This window comes from Festucalex cinctus, chromosome 10 (assembly GCF_051991245.1).
Source record: "Festucalex cinctus isolate MCC-2025b chromosome 10, RoL_Fcin_1.0, whole genome shotgun sequence".
Taxonomy (NCBI): Eukaryota; Metazoa; Chordata; class Actinopteri; order Syngnathiformes; family Syngnathidae; genus Festucalex; species Festucalex cinctus.
Window position 1 is genome coordinate 28,378,756 of NC_135420.1, and position 19,701 is coordinate 28,398,456.

Genomic DNA, 19,701 nt, shown 5'->3' on the forward strand with positions numbered 1-19,701 from the left:
ACTGCTTTCACCAATATAACACAAGTCTGCCATTTATTCCCGCAAAGTGTTTTTTTTTTTTTTTTCGTCTGGAGCGCTCAAGTCATCATTGGCTTTGTGAGTTTAATAAGTTTTTAGGACGTGTCAAAGTAAAAAGAAAAAAAAAAGAAAAAAAATGAAATGTTTCCATACATCTTGTCTTCTTCTTTTTTTTTTTCTTTTTTTTTTTAGCTTTTCATGGCCTGTTTGCTTCTTTCTAATCTGCATTCGACACCTGTGCTCATGAAAACTCAAGCTGTATTGAAATCTCAGATAACATAATGTAACCCGTATGAAAAGTACAGTTTAACTTTACTGACTATTGATTGCTATTTTGTCTTGTTGGTGATTTTATTTTACCGTAATGACTGGAATTGTTGAATGTGAATTATATTCGAGTGACTGTTATGGTCGGAAGTATCCACTAGGTGGCACTTTATGTCAATGTAATGCAGCCAATACGCTGATATACGCATTGCATGCTGGGATCGTTATGCTACCGGGAAAAAGAGCTTGACGCTAGCAACTACAATATAGTCTAGAGAAAAGTCGAGAACATTTTCTGAAAAAAATACTGCTGTTTTTTTTAAGTTTTATTGTCCATACGTTTGTGAAGTCGTGGATGGACAGTTCCACACGGTTCTGACCGGAGGATGGCTTTTGATTTCGATTCGACACTCCGGTGAGTGTAACTTTTAGCATGCCACGTTGCTAATGCTAGCGGCCAACGAACGGACGAACCTTGCGTAATCGTGCAACGGAAAGCTGTGATTGGACACTCGTACAGGTTAAAGCTGTGAAGGGACAATTTAAGTTGTTTTCTTGTTTTGGGGATTTTGATCAATTTGTAAATACTGTTTTGAGTTTGTGTTCAAAAGAGTTAAATTTTCTTTTGCCTTTTCACACTCAACTTGCCCTGGCTCTTTGAGTCGGACCTTAGAACAGTAGGTTATTGCGGGTGCAAAGCATTATAGGGCTGGGTATTGCCGCCAACCTCACGATACGATACAAGGGCCACGATACGATACGTATTGCGATACAGTGTTCCCTCGTTTTCCGCTGGGGTTAGGTTCCAAAAAATACCCGCAATAAATGAAATCCGCGAAGTAGTTAGCTTTATGTTTGACAGTTCTTATAAATGTTTTAAGGCTCTAAAATCCCCTACCACACAATTTAGACACTTTTCTCATTGAGGCATTTACATGTTCTCACATTTCTCTGTTGTTCAAACATTGATAATGTTCAAAACTTTGTAAATTTTATAAGATGGGTATATTACTGCAAAAAAATGTGCAAAATTGCACTTAAAAAAAATCCGCGAAAAGTGAACCGCGTTATAGCGAGGGAAGACTGTACATATGTATCCCACATAAGACACATTTTATTTCGGGGGTTTTTTTCAACAAAATATAGAAAAATTGGTACACTGAGACACATGCCATGTTAAGTTTATGAGTAAATAAATGTTGATATTCTTCCTCTGCTTGAATTTTTCTTAGCAAGACACTGTCAAATCACTGGTGAGCTATTTTTGCATTAATTGAAGGCAATTAACTTCAAAGACGCTGCTGGTTTTTATTTTTTTAGGTACAATGCCAGCTGCAAAGGCAAACGTTTACTGCCTATTTAACGTTAACAAGCAATATCGATTCTCATGCCAGCGTATCGATACATGTATTGTAATGAGGCCCGCAACGATATATTGCCGTATCGATTTTTTTGAGCACACCCCTACAAAGCAATATTACATATTATATGTACGTTAACAGTGTTACATATACCTACGTTACAATAACAAGTATCAGACAAAAACAGCTCAAAGAAAAAGAATTTAGCATTATGATCTTGTTGTGAAAGCGGCCCAGCAAGCCTATGTGGGAGGCAAAAGGGGGCTAAATCCCCAGAAATGACCTTTGCTAGTTCCAGACGTCGACCTTGACGACGCCGGGGGGCGGGGCTGACAATCTGCGTCGAAGTCACACGGGGTCGTCGTCTTTCCTCGGGGATACGCCCACGAGTGCCTTCTCGACTTGTCAGAGGAGATCGAGGTTCCGAGTCACTTGGGGTCATCATGAATCATACATTAACGATACAGTGAGCCAAGCAGCCATGTTACTTATCTCATTAAGATTCACTTGTCTCTCTTAGTCAAACGTTGCCTTGATGGCCACATACTGAAAGCTTTTTGTTTGTTTTTTTTTGTTTTTTTTACTTGTACTGCAAGTTGAAAGTCATGTAGGTGGTTGGTTATATTTAAGCTGTGTGTCACTGTCACCCTACTAAAATAATGGCCGAAATAATAGAGAAAAAAAAAAAAAAAAATTTTCTTTTTAGAAATGAAATTTTATTTATGCATATATATTAGGGGTGTTAAAAGATCGATTCAGCAATATATCGCGATAATACAGCCCACAATTCTCGAATCGATTCAATAGGCAGCCGAATCGATTTTTAAATATCCATTTTTGATGGAAAAATATTCAACATCTTACTTGGGGTTAGGATTCACGCCTTAAGCACGGAAGAATGTTATGTTAATGGAATATTATAACGTCAATTTTCATGCATCTTTCTTTGGACACAAGCAGAATATATGTTGACTGCATTCGGCACCGGCTGTTATTACAATGTGAACATGTGAAGTCCATGATCTTCATTTTCTGCCATGACCTTAGATACAAATGACAATATGCCATTAGACATTGCAAGAGTAATTTCATAATATTTCTTAAATTTGAGCTCAGATTAAAAAAAAGATGTACTTTGCTGTAAAAAAAAACAAATGTAATGTTTATTTGTGTTGAAGTTGTTTTTCTGCCACTAGATGGCATAATTGCATATGCAAGACGCTGGTGACAGCTCAGTGCATTTTTCTTTTCATATTAATAGCTATTTTTTATTTTATTTTTATTATTATTATTAATTCAATCTCTGGTGTAATAACCTTATTTATTGATTGATTGATTGAATTTTTATTATTATTATTATTATTATTATTAATTCACTCTGTGGTGTAATAACCTTATTTATTGATTGATTGAATTATTTTGTATTTTATTATCTGTTTTCATTGCTGCTGGACATCCCAAAGGGATCAATAAAGTCAAGTCTAAGTCTATCTAATCTTTAACACAAAGTAACTATAGTGGAATTTTGCACCTTTTTCGAATTGTGCAATACAACTTGACCCCAGTCGCCCACAAATGTATGCATTATTATTCACTTTATTACTGCTAAATTTTGACGTGGACGTGTCTGCTGTGTTGCGACTCGAATTCCCCCAGTACAGTCTTCCCAAGTATGGGGCGGTTATTAATCGCACGTTTAAAAAAAAAAAAAAAAAAATTAGTGGCGTTAAAGGAACTTTAAATGAACTAAAATTTAGCACGCTAATTTTGACGCGTTTATAAATAAAATAGTAAGATACATAGAGAGTAGGAAATGGGGCAACCCTTCCATCCCCTCTGTGTCACTCATCTGTGCACATCTCCTCGGGCGACAGACTTTTGCACCCGCGTGGCGTGAAGGACAGATTTGTCCGCTCCTTCTTGCCCGCAGCTGTCAAAGCGTACAACCGGAGCACCGGATAGACACAAATTATAAGTTTTTATTTTGTGCAATGTGCTTCTTGTATGGATGTCTTCTCTTTGTATGCTAATATTTTTTTCCTAATTTCCAAATTTGCCCATGGTGGGACCAAACGATCTTACCTTGTCTTATCTTAAGTCCGGCATATCGTTTGTGAGAAATTCAAGGGCACCTGACTGACATTATAGCAGCGAATTCTGAAAAATAGCACAAGCAGCTAATGGGCTTATTACAGTAGGGAATGCTAAATTAAACATTAGTGCGTCAATAAATGTTTCATGACATTAACCTCATAGTGCTTCATAAATTGCATTTTTCCACAAGCAGCCACTTCCTTTACCTTGACATCGGATGCTCTGCTGTGTGTCCTTTATGCACAATAGTGCTAAAAAAATCCACAATCTTATGATTTGAGGTAAATTGAGGAGAACGGTCCCCGTGCATTAACAACAGCAACAACAACAACCCTGCCCACTGTGATAAGTGTGGCTGAGAATATCTTTCTCCCAGTTCCAGTATGTTAACACGCGTAGGTTCTTAATTTGTGTTAGCAGTTGGCAACAGTTTGAAGTGACGTAACGGGAAAAAAACAAGAACTGAGCACGGAAGGCCCAATTTTCATGCTCAGCGCATGTAACATACAGTACAAACAGGATCCCAATTGGTTTTGCTTTATTAATTTGTGCTGATTTGAGTTAACAATGATCATCATCATCATAAATACATTTAATTATTATGTTTATTGTTTTATATTTATTTTATTTTCATAACAATAATATAAAAAACAATATTTTAAATTGTATTTATTTCATTTTTATAATAATATAAAAATAACAAACTAAATAATATATAGTTATGATGATGAAGATGATTATTATAAAAATGACAAACAATATATTATTTATATTGTGTTTAATTTACATTTTATTTTGATTATAATATAAAAATGAAAATAATTTTTAAAATATTTTTTATTTCATTTTTATAATAATAATAATAATAATAACAATATAAAAATAACAAACATAATAGTATTTATATTATGTTTATTATTTTTATTATTTTATTTGTATTATCATAAAAATATTTTTTAAATTAATGGTTTTAAAAATATTTGTATATTTCATTTTTATAATGAGAATATAAAAATAACAAACGTAAAAATAAAATACATTCATGATGATGATGATGATTATTATAAAAATAAAAAACAATTATTATTATTATTATTATTATTATTATTATTATATAAACAAAGCCATTTCACTGGTGAGTCAATAATGCGATTTGAAGTCATGTCTTGGTAATAAGATCTCATCTGACTCCTTTTTTTTTTTTTCTTCTTCTGTACAAAACGCAAGCCAGTCAAATGTGCGGTCGAGACAGCTGCTCAAGCATTCGTCCAGTAACCCTGGAATCCTGTCACCACTCGAACTGCATCTTGGGTCCAGGCCAGAAATATTTGCCAGTAAAGAGCGGGCGAGCCGAGCAACCCACCGGTGCTCATTATGTGGAAATAGTGCGTGCTTGGGTGGATATGACAGTCCCCGCAGCCCCCAAAGGTCCGTGTTTGCTCAGGTCATGACTGTGAATTAGGTGGCAGTGCTCTCCTGCGAGCCATTACCAACTTCAGTGTCAACATACTGTCGGCTTAAATCTGTCTCCCACCGCCGGCGGCCAGTCGTGTTGGAAGCGACAGTAATTTTGTCCCTCAACTGCTCCGTCGTCAACAAACGCGCGGAAAGGCAAACTGGCGCTGACATGCTCGCTCTTTAAAAAAAGCAGCAATCAAAAGTGGAAAAAATCAATGTCACAAAGGTTGCGAGACGCTTACGTTTTGCCGAGTCTCCACTGTGTCGATGCTGCGACAACATCTTATCGGATGTAACTTCATGAAATGTCATAATGCATCACAGCTAACTGTACCCCAAATTTTAGGCTCTTCCAAGAGTAAATTTTACACTCTTTAGAGTGCGACCAAATGAACTTTGATTCGAGTCAAATTTACTCTCTTCCAAGTGTAAATTTTACTGTTTAGAGTGCAACCAAATAAACTTTGATTTGAGTAAAATTTGCTCCATATTTTACGCTCTTCCAAGTGTCAATTTTACTCTGTTTAGAGTGCGACCCAAAACTTTTTTTTTCGAGTAAAATTTACTCTCTTCCAAGTGTAAATTTTACTCTGTTTAGAGTGCGACCAAATGAACTTTGATTCAAGTAAAATTTACTCTGCATATTTTACGGTCTTCCAAGTGTGAATTTTACTCTGTTTAGAGTGCGACCAAATAAACTTTGATTCAAGTAAAATTTACTCTCTTCCAAGTGTGAAGTTTACTGTTTAGAGTGCGACCAAATAAACTTTGATTCAAGTAAAATTTACTCTGCATATTTTGCAGTCTTCCAAGTGTCAATTTTACTCTGTTTAGAGTGCGACCAAAATCTTTTTCTTTTTTTTTCGAGTAAAATTTACTCTGCATATATTACTCTCTTCCAAGTGTCAATTTTACTCTGTTTAGAGTGCAACCAAATGAACTCTGATTCGAGTAAAATTTACTCTCTTCCAAGTGTAAATTTTACTGTTTCGAGTGCGACCAAATGAACTTTGATTTGAGTAAAATTTACTCAGCATATTTTACAGTCTTCCAAGTGTCAATTTTACTCTGTTTAGAGTGCGACCAAATAAACTTTGATTCGAGTAAAATTTACTCTATACTGTGTATAAAAAGTTGTTCCAAAGTAGAACAACAAAAAAACTCAAAACTTTCTTCCCAATTGCCCACCATTGCCACAGCCAAACCTCTGTTTCACTTGCAATTTTTAATTTCATAATGTGTATCTCATACCTGCCAATCAAGGCTGTCCCCTGCAAGCCGTAGCTGCAGACACATGAGAGGGGAAGTGCTAAAAAAAAAATATGAGAAGAAAGATGAATGCACCTTCTGCTGGTGTACGATACGGTGGCTGGGGAACAAGAGAGTCGGTGGTAGCAAAGAGAGGCGGAAAGGTCAGCCCGTGTTCAAATTGCTCTTTTTTTTCCTCGACAGCAGAAGGTAATCAACATGCCAGCGCAATATTTCGTTGAAGGAAAAAGCAAGCGGTGGCAATGCCGGTGCCTTTTTTCCGAGGGTCACAACTGATCTAGCATAGATGTCTTTAGTTAGTGGGCGCTTTGGCTATGAAATTGAGCTAGCGATGGAGTGCGGCCCCCCGTGACACCACGCAAAGAGAAAAAGTGAAAATACTGGACAAGCATAGAATTGAAAGGTTATATAACATATGCGTTTGACCTTCCAAGATGGCAAGGGCCATTGCAGGACATTTAGCCTTCTTTTGCAGAAACTTCAAATGGCAAAATCTCTATCGCCCACCTGGCCATAACTCTTGCATACGGAAGAGGGTTAGGGTTAGTGAAAGAGAGAGAGAGAGAAAATAAAAAGAGTTTGGCAGGATTCTAACTTTATTCTCAGAATTCTCACTTTAAAGTCATTATTCTGAAAGGAAAATTATAATTATGAGATTAAAGTGAGAATAATAATAGTCCAAATAAAGTCAGAATTCTGACTTTATTCTCAGAATTATTAGATTAAAGTAAGAATAATAATAGTCCTAATAAAGTCATAATTCTGACTTTATTCTCAGATTTCTCAATTTAAAGGAGAATTCTGAGAATAAAGTCAGAATTATCACATAAATCAAAATTCTGACTTTATTAGAATTCTCAATTTAAAGTCGGAAATTCTGAGAATAAAGTAAAGTGATCATTCTCACTTTAAAGTCATTATTCTGAAAAGAAAATGAATATTCTGAGACTAAAGTGAGAATTCTGACTTTATTCTCAGAATTCTGAGATTAAAGTGAGAATAATAGTCGCACAAATAAAGTCAGAATTCTGACTATCCTCAGAATTCTCTATTTAAAGTCAAAATTCTGAGAATAAAGTGATAATTTGACTTTTTTTTTTCTCAGAATTCTCAATGTAATGGCATCATTTCACCTTATCACGTATCTGTTTCTTTGCGTAGCTGACCTTTTGGCGCCGCGGAATTTTCCCTCACGCATACAAAAGCGTTACATCTGAATTTCATGGACATGGGCAACCCACCACCCACTGAAACATCTGTAAATTCTGTCTACTGGCAATGTGCGTGTTTCCTTATCAGAAAATGGAGCTTTTACAGCAGACATAATAGTGATTGGTGCCTGGGCGAGTGGGTGTACAGCAAGGGGGGATTCTTATATTACTCAAAAAACCAGATACAGGAGCATATAAAGCGGACACACATAAAGGGAGTGATAAAGAATAAAATTGCACCTCAAGCCCCATACTATGCGCCGATAAGGGAGGGGGCACAGTGTGGGTTTGGAAAAAAAAAATAATCAAAGAAAAAAAATAAAAATACACCCGGAAATCTGGAAGACTTCCACATGTGGGAGTGACAACCCGGACACACTGAGTGGGCGACCACACTTGTATCCTCCTCAGCGCACCTGGCCTGAGACTCAGGTAAGGGGCGGAGTTTATTTGGGACGCAGGCGAAAGCCGTGTCGATGATAAAAAGGTACTGCGTTGCATGTGTGTTCTGCGCGTTTCGTCGAGCCCACCCGGCGCTGCCGAAACGTGTTGTTGCCATGGCGATGACCTCGCTGAATCCTGAACCGTGGCACGAAGCAAAGGAGAAGGAGCGGAGTGAGGGGAGGCCGATAAAGAGCCCGGCATCTCGTCTGCATCCCAGCCGGGAGATTAAAGCCGTTCAAGGCCAGCGCCGATGAAGATAACGATTTGTTTTTACGGTCCTCGCCAAAAGTATTGGAACGGCAAGGTCACGTCCCGTGTTATTGTTCTATACAGCGCTGAAGAGTTTTGGGTTGCAAATCAAAAAGCTGAACACGAGTCAAAAGTTTCCAGCTTTTCATTTTGCAGTATTTACATCTGGATGTTTTCTCAGGACGGAAAATCGTCATTTTAAATCCTGACTGCTTTAAAACTCGAGATCACACATTCTGACAGCTGAATTATTTTATTTTTTTTTTCAATCAATTTCGGAAACACTGTTAAAAACTGGGCCCCCTGTCAAAAGACAAACCCAACTTCTAAATCCTAATCTTGTGAGATTCCCACCCCTAATCTATATACAAGCTGTACATACTCTGAAGTTTTTGGGGGCGCTATTGTTCACTTAAAAATGGTCTAAATACACGTCTGGTGTCTTTTATAAATAGACGTCTTTACAGCAATCCTGTTGTTCACAAGAGTGTTTGAATTTTGCATGACAGCTGTTATCGTCAACTCCGCTGGACTGAAGACAGATAAGAGTGGCAAGTCAGTTCCAGTGTCAACACGGGTCCAGTATCTCTTGTGGGGTTTTTTTTTTTGTTTTTTTTTTGGCAGTGGCCAGTAGTAGTTTCGAGCCTCCCTGCTGATAATGGAGCAATCTCCAGACCTCCATCTCGCCCTCCGGCTTCTATTGCCAATCCACGGGGGGCTCTCAAAACGCTTCAAATAAAAACAGCAGCAGCTACAGTAGCTCCGCTATACTTTTTTTTTTTTTTTTTTTTTTTTTTTTGGAATGTGTTTTGCTGGATAAGATGCAGCGATGCATTATTAGGTCAGCTCAAGTTATTTGCATTGATTGAATGGATCTCGACATAAACCATATTATGTTAATTTTATATTTATTTTTTTAATGTTGAGCTGTCATTTTATTTAATGAGAAACCCATTCGCTAATGTTTCTCTTTGTCACTTATGACTTGAGATATTCACCCAAAAAAACAGTTTAGTTACTGTCAAGGATCTCAAGGGTGATTTGTACGAGAATATTTTTGCATTATATTGATTTTACTTTGGCTCGTTGTGTTTTTTTTGTGTGCCCCTTTGGTGCCAAAACAGAGGTACAGTACACTGTAAAAAAAAAAAAAAAAAAATGTCAAAATTTTGTTTATTGTACATTGAAGCAGTTACTGTTTATTGTACATTAAATACCAGTAAAAATGACAAGTTGTTCTGTAAAGTTGTTTACATTTGCATTTATTTATTCATTTATTTATTTATTTATTTTTTTTACAGAATTTCTCTGGCAACTATGGGGAACTGCTATGGAGGTAAGTGTGGTGCAAAAGTAACTGTAGAAAAATGTACCTGTAGAAAAAATATATACATTTGTATCAGTAAAAGTCGTACAAACATTTTTTATGTACAGATTTATTTATTTTTACGTACCTTACGTAACCTTGCGTAATTTCTTTTTTACGGGCCCAATTTTTTTATTTATTAAAATAGTTTTGACGCACGCATTTTTGCATCGACCACTTTTTCTGGTCGACCCAAAAGACCTGGTCGACTTTTATTCCCAGCCCATATTTAAAAAAAACATATTAATTATTATTATTAATAATACATAATAATATATACATAATAATAATACATATTAATATTTAACATATTTAAAAAATAAATAAATAAATGAGACCCAAAAGCGTTGAACGTCAAGGCTGGCTTGAATTCCGTATGAAATGCATGAAAATTCATTCAAAAATGCTGACGATACGCATCACTGGCGGCTTCAGTAATGGGGCCGCAAAGGCCATTTGTGCTTTAGCAGCAATCCAAAGGACATGGATTCCGGCCAGGCAGACAGTTTCTGATCTGATTCTGCATAAACCGTTGATATGGACAAATGAATAATTGAGGGGCATAAAATGGACTCATGGCACCGCTTCATACAACTCCTGCTTAAGCTAGCGTCTACCTCCGCAAACTGGCTTCATTAGAAGGCAGCGCGGAGTCACATTGAGCTTGTGTCTTTTTCCTCTCAACCTCTAATGAATGATCACATATTTTCCACCATGTTCTCATGCCTCGGGCGGGGTCATGCTTCCGGTTCCGCGCATGAGTGACGCCGGAGCCATCCACCATCGCATTAACCAGCAATAGAGGCGCGGCCATAAACCTACAGCCGTATTCATCATAGTTATGATTTGGTGACAGGGTCACGAAACCGCCCCCCCGCACGCAATGTTCCCCCCCCTGCCGGAGACTCATAAAAAGTCCCTTCCTGCCTGCAGACCTCCTGTTATGGTGCCTGTAATTGGCTGATTGGTGGCGAGGAGAAAAGAAAGCAACGCTGTCTTGTGAATAGATGACCAATAAGGCGCAAGTGTGCTCCCCCTGGGCAGGGAAAGCACCTATTAAGGCTCCTTTCCGGTTCGACACCTCATGGTCATTGTTATACACATACAACCTTTTCACACTGTTTTTTTTTGTTTTGTTTTTTTTTCTATCCAGAAGCCGTTACCTCTGCCATAGTCTACGGAACCATAAATTGCGAATTGACTGTTGTCCAGAGAAAATACAATGTGGCCCAGTTTCCGCAGCTCAACTGTAGTAGTATTGTAGTATCCGGTACAATTAGGGATGTAACGATAATGGCAATATCGTGATGTCACGATATTAAAAGCGGTTCAAAAAGTCAGGCACAAAACAACCGAGAACACTACGAGTATTTCTCGTACGTTTCTGAGTTTTCTACTTGCAAATCTGCCACTTTACAAAGTGACTATAAACTTTATAAAGTGGCAAATTTGCGACTATGAAGTTGCAAATTTACAAGTCTTTTTTTTTTTTTTTTTTTCTCACAAATTGGCCACTTTATAAATTGGCAAATTTCGGACTATACATATATATATATATATATATATATATATATATATATATATATATTTTGGGTATGTAACGATAACTGCAATATCGTGATATCGCAATATTAAAACTGCCACAATATATCGCAAAAAGTCAGCCACAAACACCCGAGAAAACGACGAGTATTTCTCGTACGTTTCTGAGTTTTCTTCTTGCAAATATGCCACTTTACAAAGTGACTATAAAGTTGCAAATTTACAAGTCTTTTTCTCTTTGCCACTTTATGAAGTGGCAAATTTGTGACTTTATAAAGGGACAAATTTGTTGTTTTTTTTCTAGCCTGAAAAGAAGCACGTCTTTAAAAATCAATGCTGTCTAATCCAGCAGTATTTCAATAAATGAAAGTATCTGCATCGGTTATTCCAGCTCACCAGTAGACGCACGTCGCTAAATGACCATAGAAACATGTCGCGTATTTTAAACTTCTCAAGCATCCTCTGCATTAACAGTCAGAATGCAGTGCCGAGGTTTGAGGGTATGTAAGCCAAACACTCCGTCTTCATGTCAGAATTCTCCATGCAGGTTTTGGGGCAGTGCTGGAAGCTGCTTTTGTTTAATAAAGGCCTGATTAATGAGCACAGCAATGAAGATAGGGCAAGAGAGAGAGAGCTGGAGATGAATACATGATCTCCACTTTCTTCAAACACGAACGTTTGCTAGCTCGTCCGCCTAATTTATATAAATATTAAGGTGATTAAAATTAATTGTAATTAATCGCATGACTTCAATAGTTAACTCGCGATTAATCGCAAACTTTTTATTTGTCCTAAATGTACAATAAGATCTAGAATATCAAACACGAACGTTTGCTAGCTTGTCCGCCTAATTTATATAAATATTAATGTGATTAGAATTAATTGTAATTAATCGCATGACTTCAATAGTTAACTCGCGATTAATCGCAAATTTTATATTTGTCTTAAATGTACAATAAGATTTAGAATAAAATATTTTTTTCGACGTGTTCATACCCTTGTTAGAATAATTTCAATAATTTCGGGGTTCGTTCTGATTCCAATCCAAAAATTCTGATTTGGTGTTTGTTGTTGTTTTTGTCGCGACTCGTTCTGATTCCAATCCGAAAATTCTGATTTGGTGTTTGTTTTTGTTTTTGTCTCGACTCTTTCTGATTCCAATCCAAATATTCTGATTTGGTGTTTGCTTTTGTTTTTGTCGCGACTCGTTCTGATTCCAATCCGAATATTCTGATTTGGTTTTTTGTTTTTGTTTTCGTCGCGCCTCGTTCTGATTCCAATCCGAACATTGTGATTTCGTTTTTGTTTTTGTCTCGACTCGTTCTGATTCCAATCCGAAAATTCTGATTTGGTGTTGGTTTTTAACTGCCAATTCGCTCGCCATCGATTTGCGTCAAGGCCATGTGCTGTCCAACCAATTCACACGAAAACCATGTTCGGCGGATTAAGTGAACATACAGCGCACCAGAAAATGCTGACCGTGTCACGCTCCTCAATATGGAAACTAAAAATAGGTATGGCTGCACGTGTTTGTGTTTCCTGCATGCGCATCTAAGATGGGGATGGAACCAGCGAAGCAATTAATGGCTGTCTATGTCTACAGGAGTCGTCAAGGGACTAATGCAGGGGGGCAAATTACGTGCCCTTATCACACACATTGTGTAATTGCATGTGTTGGAGGATAAGAAAACGTTGCTTTTACTGGTTGTCCTGGCAACCTCTTCCTTCCATCACCCAGCCGGCAGCCAGAAATCAATTATTCATTGTGTACAGTAGATTCACGCCGGTGTCTGTCCTTTGCACACACGCCGCGAATGCAGGACGAAGTATTCATGGTATAACTCCTAATTGACTGAACCAGAAGTGCGTATGGACAATTTAATACAATAGATTTCATGCAATGATATTTCCTTCAGCATTGTGGAATTTCTGCAAATGAGAAGTAGATTTCACAAATGGGATGCACGATGTATTACATTTTATGTTTGTGTCTCGTTTCTTTTTTTCTTTTTCTTTTTTGTCTGCATGGCATGAATCCGTTGAACTCATTGACTCCCAGCCATTTTCACTGAAGAAAAACCCCCTTTTGACAGATTTTGCAAGACCCACAGAACATTGTGTTCTATTGCTATAAAAACATGGGACCTACAAAAAGAAAGATTAGCGTTTCTTCTTTCATCGGCAAAAAAAAAGTAGATTTTTATCTGTTTACATTTTGCAGCCATTAGCATTAGAATATAGCTAAGTTTCATCAATGTTCACCATTCCTGGTGAAAACATTGACAAATAAAGCAAAAACAAAACAAAAAAGAGCTTGTTGCAACATGGTCCAGGCTGATCTCTTATACTCTGCTGCCTGTGTTTTTAATATTGCTTTAATCCACCTCTTCACATGAGAAGCTGCATCAAAGGCTTCATAAAAAACAAAAAAACACGTAAACATGTTTTTGGGAGTGAATGAGTTAATATAGGAAATAAACACGTATGGCATTCTTGTGTGTCTAGCATATATTTAGTTAGAGCAACATACATTGAATGTGAAAAGTCTTCACACCCCTGTTAAAATGCAGACCTTTAAAAAAAAATGAGACCAATAAATCCTTTCAAAACATTTGTTACCATTGAATTGAATGTTGCAAGATATTTTTAACGAGTTAAAAAAAAAAACTGAAATATTGCAGTGTGGTTGCAAAAGTGTGCACACCCTCTTGCGGTTAATGCCGTCGTTTAAAATGACTCTGATGTAAGTTTTATAGTCTTGGTTGCATCAGACCAGAAGCACAAAAATCTCAAAAACACGTCGAAAAATGTGTTGTGGTCCAATTGAAACTATGTTTGAACTTTTTGGTTGTAATTCCAAAAACACAACATTTCTTATCTGAAAAAGATTATTTAATTGAGCTGTGCAAGTTGTAGGTCGCATGAAATGGTTTATCTTGGTCTCTTTTTTTTTTTTTTTTTTTTTTTTTTTAAACAAAAAAAAAAATACCTTGGGATTTGAACTGAAGTGTGTGGACTTTTTATGTCCGCCTAACTGTATCTGATAAAGATCTAGCACACAGTCTGTCATGGCACTGCAGGGAACAATGGATTCATGTCCAACAGTTTCAACAGAACTAGAAAATCAATTAACTCAGCACACAAAGTGAAAAACAAAATAATTGTTTGATTCATCCGAGAGTTGCAATCTCTCGGTGAACCTATTTGGCTCGTTGCTACAGGTGCACGTGCGCCGCCTGAACAGTAATTAAACCACATTTACGCAGTAACGTCGAAAATTTAGGAACAGATTAAATCGATGTAAATATAATAATTAGCGTCTGTCCGTGTGCTGACGATTAAATCGTATTTCATCATCACTGCACAAATATATTTTCATTTGGGCTTTGGTGCTGTGCCAAAAATAAAAATATAACAGAATAATCACTACATTTATATAGTTATTATTATTATTATTATTATGTGACTGCTGCGGAGCAAAGCAGTAGCGAACCATTTTGTTTTCAGAATTCCGAGTTACCATGGCGCCACAATTCCCAAAACTCCCGCCAAAAAGCCCCATAGGAATGAATGGAGAAGGGGGGGAAAGGTAAAGGGGGGGGGGCCACAAATGAAGCACCTTTTTACAAGCCACGCTTTACGCACATACATACATTAACCGACCGATATGATTTTTAGCTCATTTTGTTGCAATTTTTCACATTTAGCATGCTAATGCTAGCTTAGCATGCTAATGCTGGCTTAGCAAGCCAATGCTAAATTAGCACGCTAACACAAAGTTAGCATATTAATGCTAATGCTAACTTGGCATGTTCATGCTAATGTTAAGTTGGCATGCTAATGCTAAGTTATCATGTTAATGTTAATGTTATGTTAGCTTAGCATGCTAATGCTAGCTTGCTGACTGATTGAGAAGTAAAGTACACCAACATTTGGCAAGCTGTTCAGTGCATTCGGCTTTCCACCTTGCAAGAGTCAGCAGTCACATCCAAAATTTCGGCGGAAATGTTTCTAGTTTTCTATGCAATTAAATTTTTATGCCCCTTGAGCAGATATTTTGCTACTAAAAGACAAACAACGCTCAGCAAAGTGATTCAATGATACTACAAGGGCCCGATATGCTCCTTTTGGCACACATTTTAGCTACCTGCATTTGTTTGTTTGTTTTAAATGTTAATTTGGTACAAGAGAGAAACAAATGGAAGTAGCCAAAATAAATATTTGATTTGTTTTTTGTTCCCTTCAGTGTTTTAGTCTCTGGAGAGCGATGATGCGGCACGTGACGGAGGTGTGTGGAAGCAAAGCTAATGTTTCAACTTGACATTGTGAAATGACTTCAGTTGAATCCAACATTGAGCTATTTTTAACAGTAAGCAGATAATATATTGTTTATAATGAATTTGATAACTTCATTATTTTTCATTTATATTCATAAATTATCATATATTTCATTTTTTAATTATTCATAAAAAATTATGAAGTTACCACATTAATTATAGGCAAAATATCTTCTTACTGCTGAAAATGGCTCAATGAGTCAAGTATCGCTTTAATAATTTGTTCAGTGTCACTAAATTATGTCAAGTTATAAAAAGAAAAATAACTCGAGTGAGTCTATTGGCTGTGCTAATACCTTGGTTGGCTCTTCAGCAGGTAAGTATATTACACGAGGCAGCGTTCTCTTAACAATCGGGCCCCGGGGACAAGTTTGAACTTTAATGAAAGCCGGGTTCTTTGACCCCCGTGATGCCGCGGTAGTGAACAAGACCTGAGAGAATGTGAGATTTGCTCAATTTGATGAGCAAAAGTGCAGCCGAAGGAAGGTTGGGAGAAGGTCGCGTCCCCCTTGGAGACACAACAACAAAAACAACATTCTTGTTTGCACTGGACCCAATTCTTGGATCTCGGGTGCAAGTTCTTGGGTTGTCGTTGCCATGGAGCATTAAAAACCGGTTATAAACTTTCAATTACAACAGTTTCTGTTGCTTGTCTATATGTTCAATCAACAAAACAATATTTACATTTCACAGTGACAGTCTCCTATTACTGAATAAATAGAATGAATTTGAATTAATTTGAATTAATTTGTTCCTAACGGGTTTAGCTTTTGTTTCATCCTTCACGGTTCTGACAACACGATGCAGATGAATGTTTGAGTGGCACTCGGAGATATACCTTGCGAGACAAAACAAAAGCAGATGATTAGTTTCTGCTTCTTTGCCATTATTACGGTCTCTCAGGTATTCAAAAGTTCTTGTTCCAATTTCTGCTAATACAGCTGATAGGGACAAACCATGCAAAGCGCTAAAACTTGAATCTATATTAGCATGCTTAGCAGCATTATTATTGCAATCGTAGGCTATGCCCAGTTTCATTTCAAGTCATAAAAGAAAAAAAAAATGTGAAAATGTCGCAGTAAATCTACAACGTATTCAAGTGACATGCACTGAGCAAGTGCCAAAGTAAGATGGATCAGGGATCAGATCATCTGCTAGCTACCGTGCTGGCGGCTAGCTAGCGGCTAGCTTGCTAGCTTGCGCACTGGCGGTTAGCTTGCTAGCTAGCTACTAGCTTGTTAGATAGCACGCTGATGCCAACCTCGCGGTTAGTTTGCTAGGTAGCGCACTGGCTGGCTAGCTAGCTGTTATCTTGCTAGATGGTGCGCTAGCGCCTAGCTTGCTAGCTAGTTAGCGTGCTGGCGGTTGGCTAGTTTGCTAGCTAGCTAGCGCGCTGGCGGCCGGCTAGCTTGCTAGCTAGCTAGCGCACTGGCGGCCGGCTAGCTTGCCAGCTAGCTAGCGCGCTGGCGGCCGGCTAGCTAGCTAGCGCGCTGGCGGCCAGCTAGCTGCCTGGTTAGCTTGCTCGCTAGCTAGCTAGCACGCTGGCGGCCAGCTAGCTGGCTGGCTGGCTTGCTAGCCAGCTAGCTACCCTGCTGTTGTCCAATTCGCTACCACCTCGCTCCGTGCACCACGCATGCTTCGACAAAACAGAGACACTTCAGTGGAAGGGAGCTGGTGGCTAGTTCATGGGCTAACAGGCTTCCGGATGCTGACAAGCGGGGGGGTCATCCAAATGTCAGTGCCTCAATGTCTATGAGTTGACATACCAAAGACACTCGCGTGGCTGCCTACGCAGACATTTGAACGCATATTTTGAGAAATGTGCTCATGAGTGACGGATAAGAGTCCAGATAGTGTGTTCAAGCCTATTCAGGATGTGAGAGCTGAGAGGTAAAGTCTCAGTTTTGTCACCATTTTGAAGGCTGATGTAGCGATAATTGGGTCGTCTTTTGGACGAATTAATAATCTGGACGTTACAGAGGTAAATTATATTTACCTCGATAACCTCTAGGGGCACCACGTTGGTTTTGCTTTGGGTTAACAGGGGCAAACAACGACCAAAATCCTTCTTTCATCAGTCATTTATAATCTAAAGTCGCCACACTCGATATTCAGTGGTTCGTTGTACTAACAAAAGAATAATAATCCACTCGGAAACACAGATGACTTAGGCGGAATAGAGTTAATAAAACATACATTTATTCACGATTGCTACACTACAGTATCAAAACACTGCCTATCTAACTATTCTACCATCAGAAGAGAAATAAAATAAAGCGAATGAAAATAAGGAAGGAATGCGAATGAATAAGGAAACAGGGAAAAGAGAAATTTGACCTGCCAGATTTGTGATATGTTTCAAACGTAAGTGGCACACAGTGGATACGCCGAGCTAGAAATCAAACGCACACTTACGAGAATCGTTTGCGTCGAACGAGCAAAAGGGTCTTGTGAAAAAGGGGGAAAAATAGTCAATGTTCGTTGAAAAAAAGGCAAGAAAATCAAAAAGGGTTTATTCCACAGGTGAGCAAGGGAAGCCGCTCGGGGGCTGACGTAGTTGCGCGGCTCGTCCCTTGATTGGTTGGCGACTCGGCGAGGTTGATTCTGCCGGGCAGCTGTCCGACTCCAGGTGTTGGAGCTCGGTCCGCTACGCGCCTGCGTACGGGGAAGGCCAGCCGTTGGAGGTGAGCTGGCACCGCGGCGGGGCGCCACCGAATAGCAGGTGGTGCGGGCGGCTTAGGTGCAACAACCTTGAGTCCGGCGGTACGTAGCAAGTGTACCCCGGGGCCGCTGAGCTCGCCGCTGGCGGGCGATCACCGATGGAAATAGAAAAAAAGAAAAAAAGGAGTAAAACAGTCTTTGGGGTCAGCGTTGTAGTTTGCACCTGCTTTGGCGTGGCGTGGAGCGAGTATTCTGCTCTCGTGGCAACGGTTGCTGCCAGGGACAAAAGGGGCCACGTGTTTAGCAAGTTTCTTGGAACAAAGAGTTGAAGCAGGCTGGGAAACTTGCAGGTAGTTAGCCTGAGGATGATGATGATGGAAGAGGAAGAGGCAAGAGAGCAAGTGAGGGGGTCCCCTCGTCTTTTTAAAGTCTATGGGCGGGGCTTCAGTAGGTGGTGGCACACCCTTCTGTTCGCTCGCGCAGACTTTAAAAAAAATGTATTAAAGGGATTAATAATTTGGCATTAAATTTGGTCAGTCTGGCAAATCAGTTTTCCCACACAACCCGTTTAACACACATCGTAATTAATGCATCATAAACTAACTTGTGAGGTAACTTCTACTTGTCTAATCTGACTGAACTGAAAGATATTGATTATCTTTCATTCTTTATGGAGTACAAATGAAATAGGACGTTCATACACACAAAGATATAACATGAATCATTCGTAGTTCAGTTATCTGTCAAGAATTATCATGGTATAAATGTGTAAACATGGTTACTTATATGAATTGTCACTAGTAAGGATAGTTCCAAGTTTCACCACTTGACGGTGCTGTTGCTCCATCTAGACGTTCCAGGAGTGCCCGTTTGGAAGGGTGGCGCCAGAGAGTCCCCCCTGGTTGATAAGAAACTTCATAAACATTCCTTTGATCAGTCGTTTGTATATTCCAATCATTGGAGCCATTTGTTCGGGCTCCGAGAAGACGGGCTTGAGTACACTCCTTCGGCAGACGCATAAATTCCTTTGTCACCTGGTCAGCGGCTTCAAAAGAGCTTTGTTGGTGGTTGGGTGACCAGCTGCAGAGCTAACCAAGCTTAGATCCTGTCTGGGCAGTGGAATATTTATGCAACTGCAGAGAATTTGCTTTAGAAGAAGCAAACTTAAAAAAATTAGAGAGTAGACTGGGCCATAGGCAATAGTTGTTACACTGATCTGCGAATTCCTCCCAGGAGCGACTTGTCCACTGTGCAACCGTCAGCACATTACAATAGATTTTAATTAAAAAAGTGACTAGACACTTCCTGGGGCATCCAAACATTGTCATTGTTTTGTACGAACATTTTTATTTATTTTTTCATGCTAATGCTGCGCGTTGCCGCACCTTTCTGCACAATCAGCATTTCAGTCACTAACACAAAAC

General features: G+C 38.6%; 1 protein-coding gene across 2 annotated transcripts in view; it reads left to right on the forward strand.

Annotated features, from left to right (window-relative positions):
- Positions 1 to 505: 505 nt before the first annotated feature.
- LOC144027394 (regulator of G-protein signaling 8-like) overlaps positions 506 to 19,701 on the forward strand; it is a 40,862-nt gene continuing 21,666 nt past the window's right edge. The window contains exons 1-3 of one of the 2 annotated variants that reach the window (XM_077534876.1): positions 506 to 700; positions 8,881 to 8,962; positions 9,673 to 9,707. The gene's annotated coding sequence lies outside the window, so the exon portion shown is untranslated. The remainder of the gene's footprint in view (positions 701 to 8,880; positions 8,963 to 9,672; positions 9,708 to 19,701) is intronic. The other variant, XM_077534874.1, reaches the window with a different exon arrangement.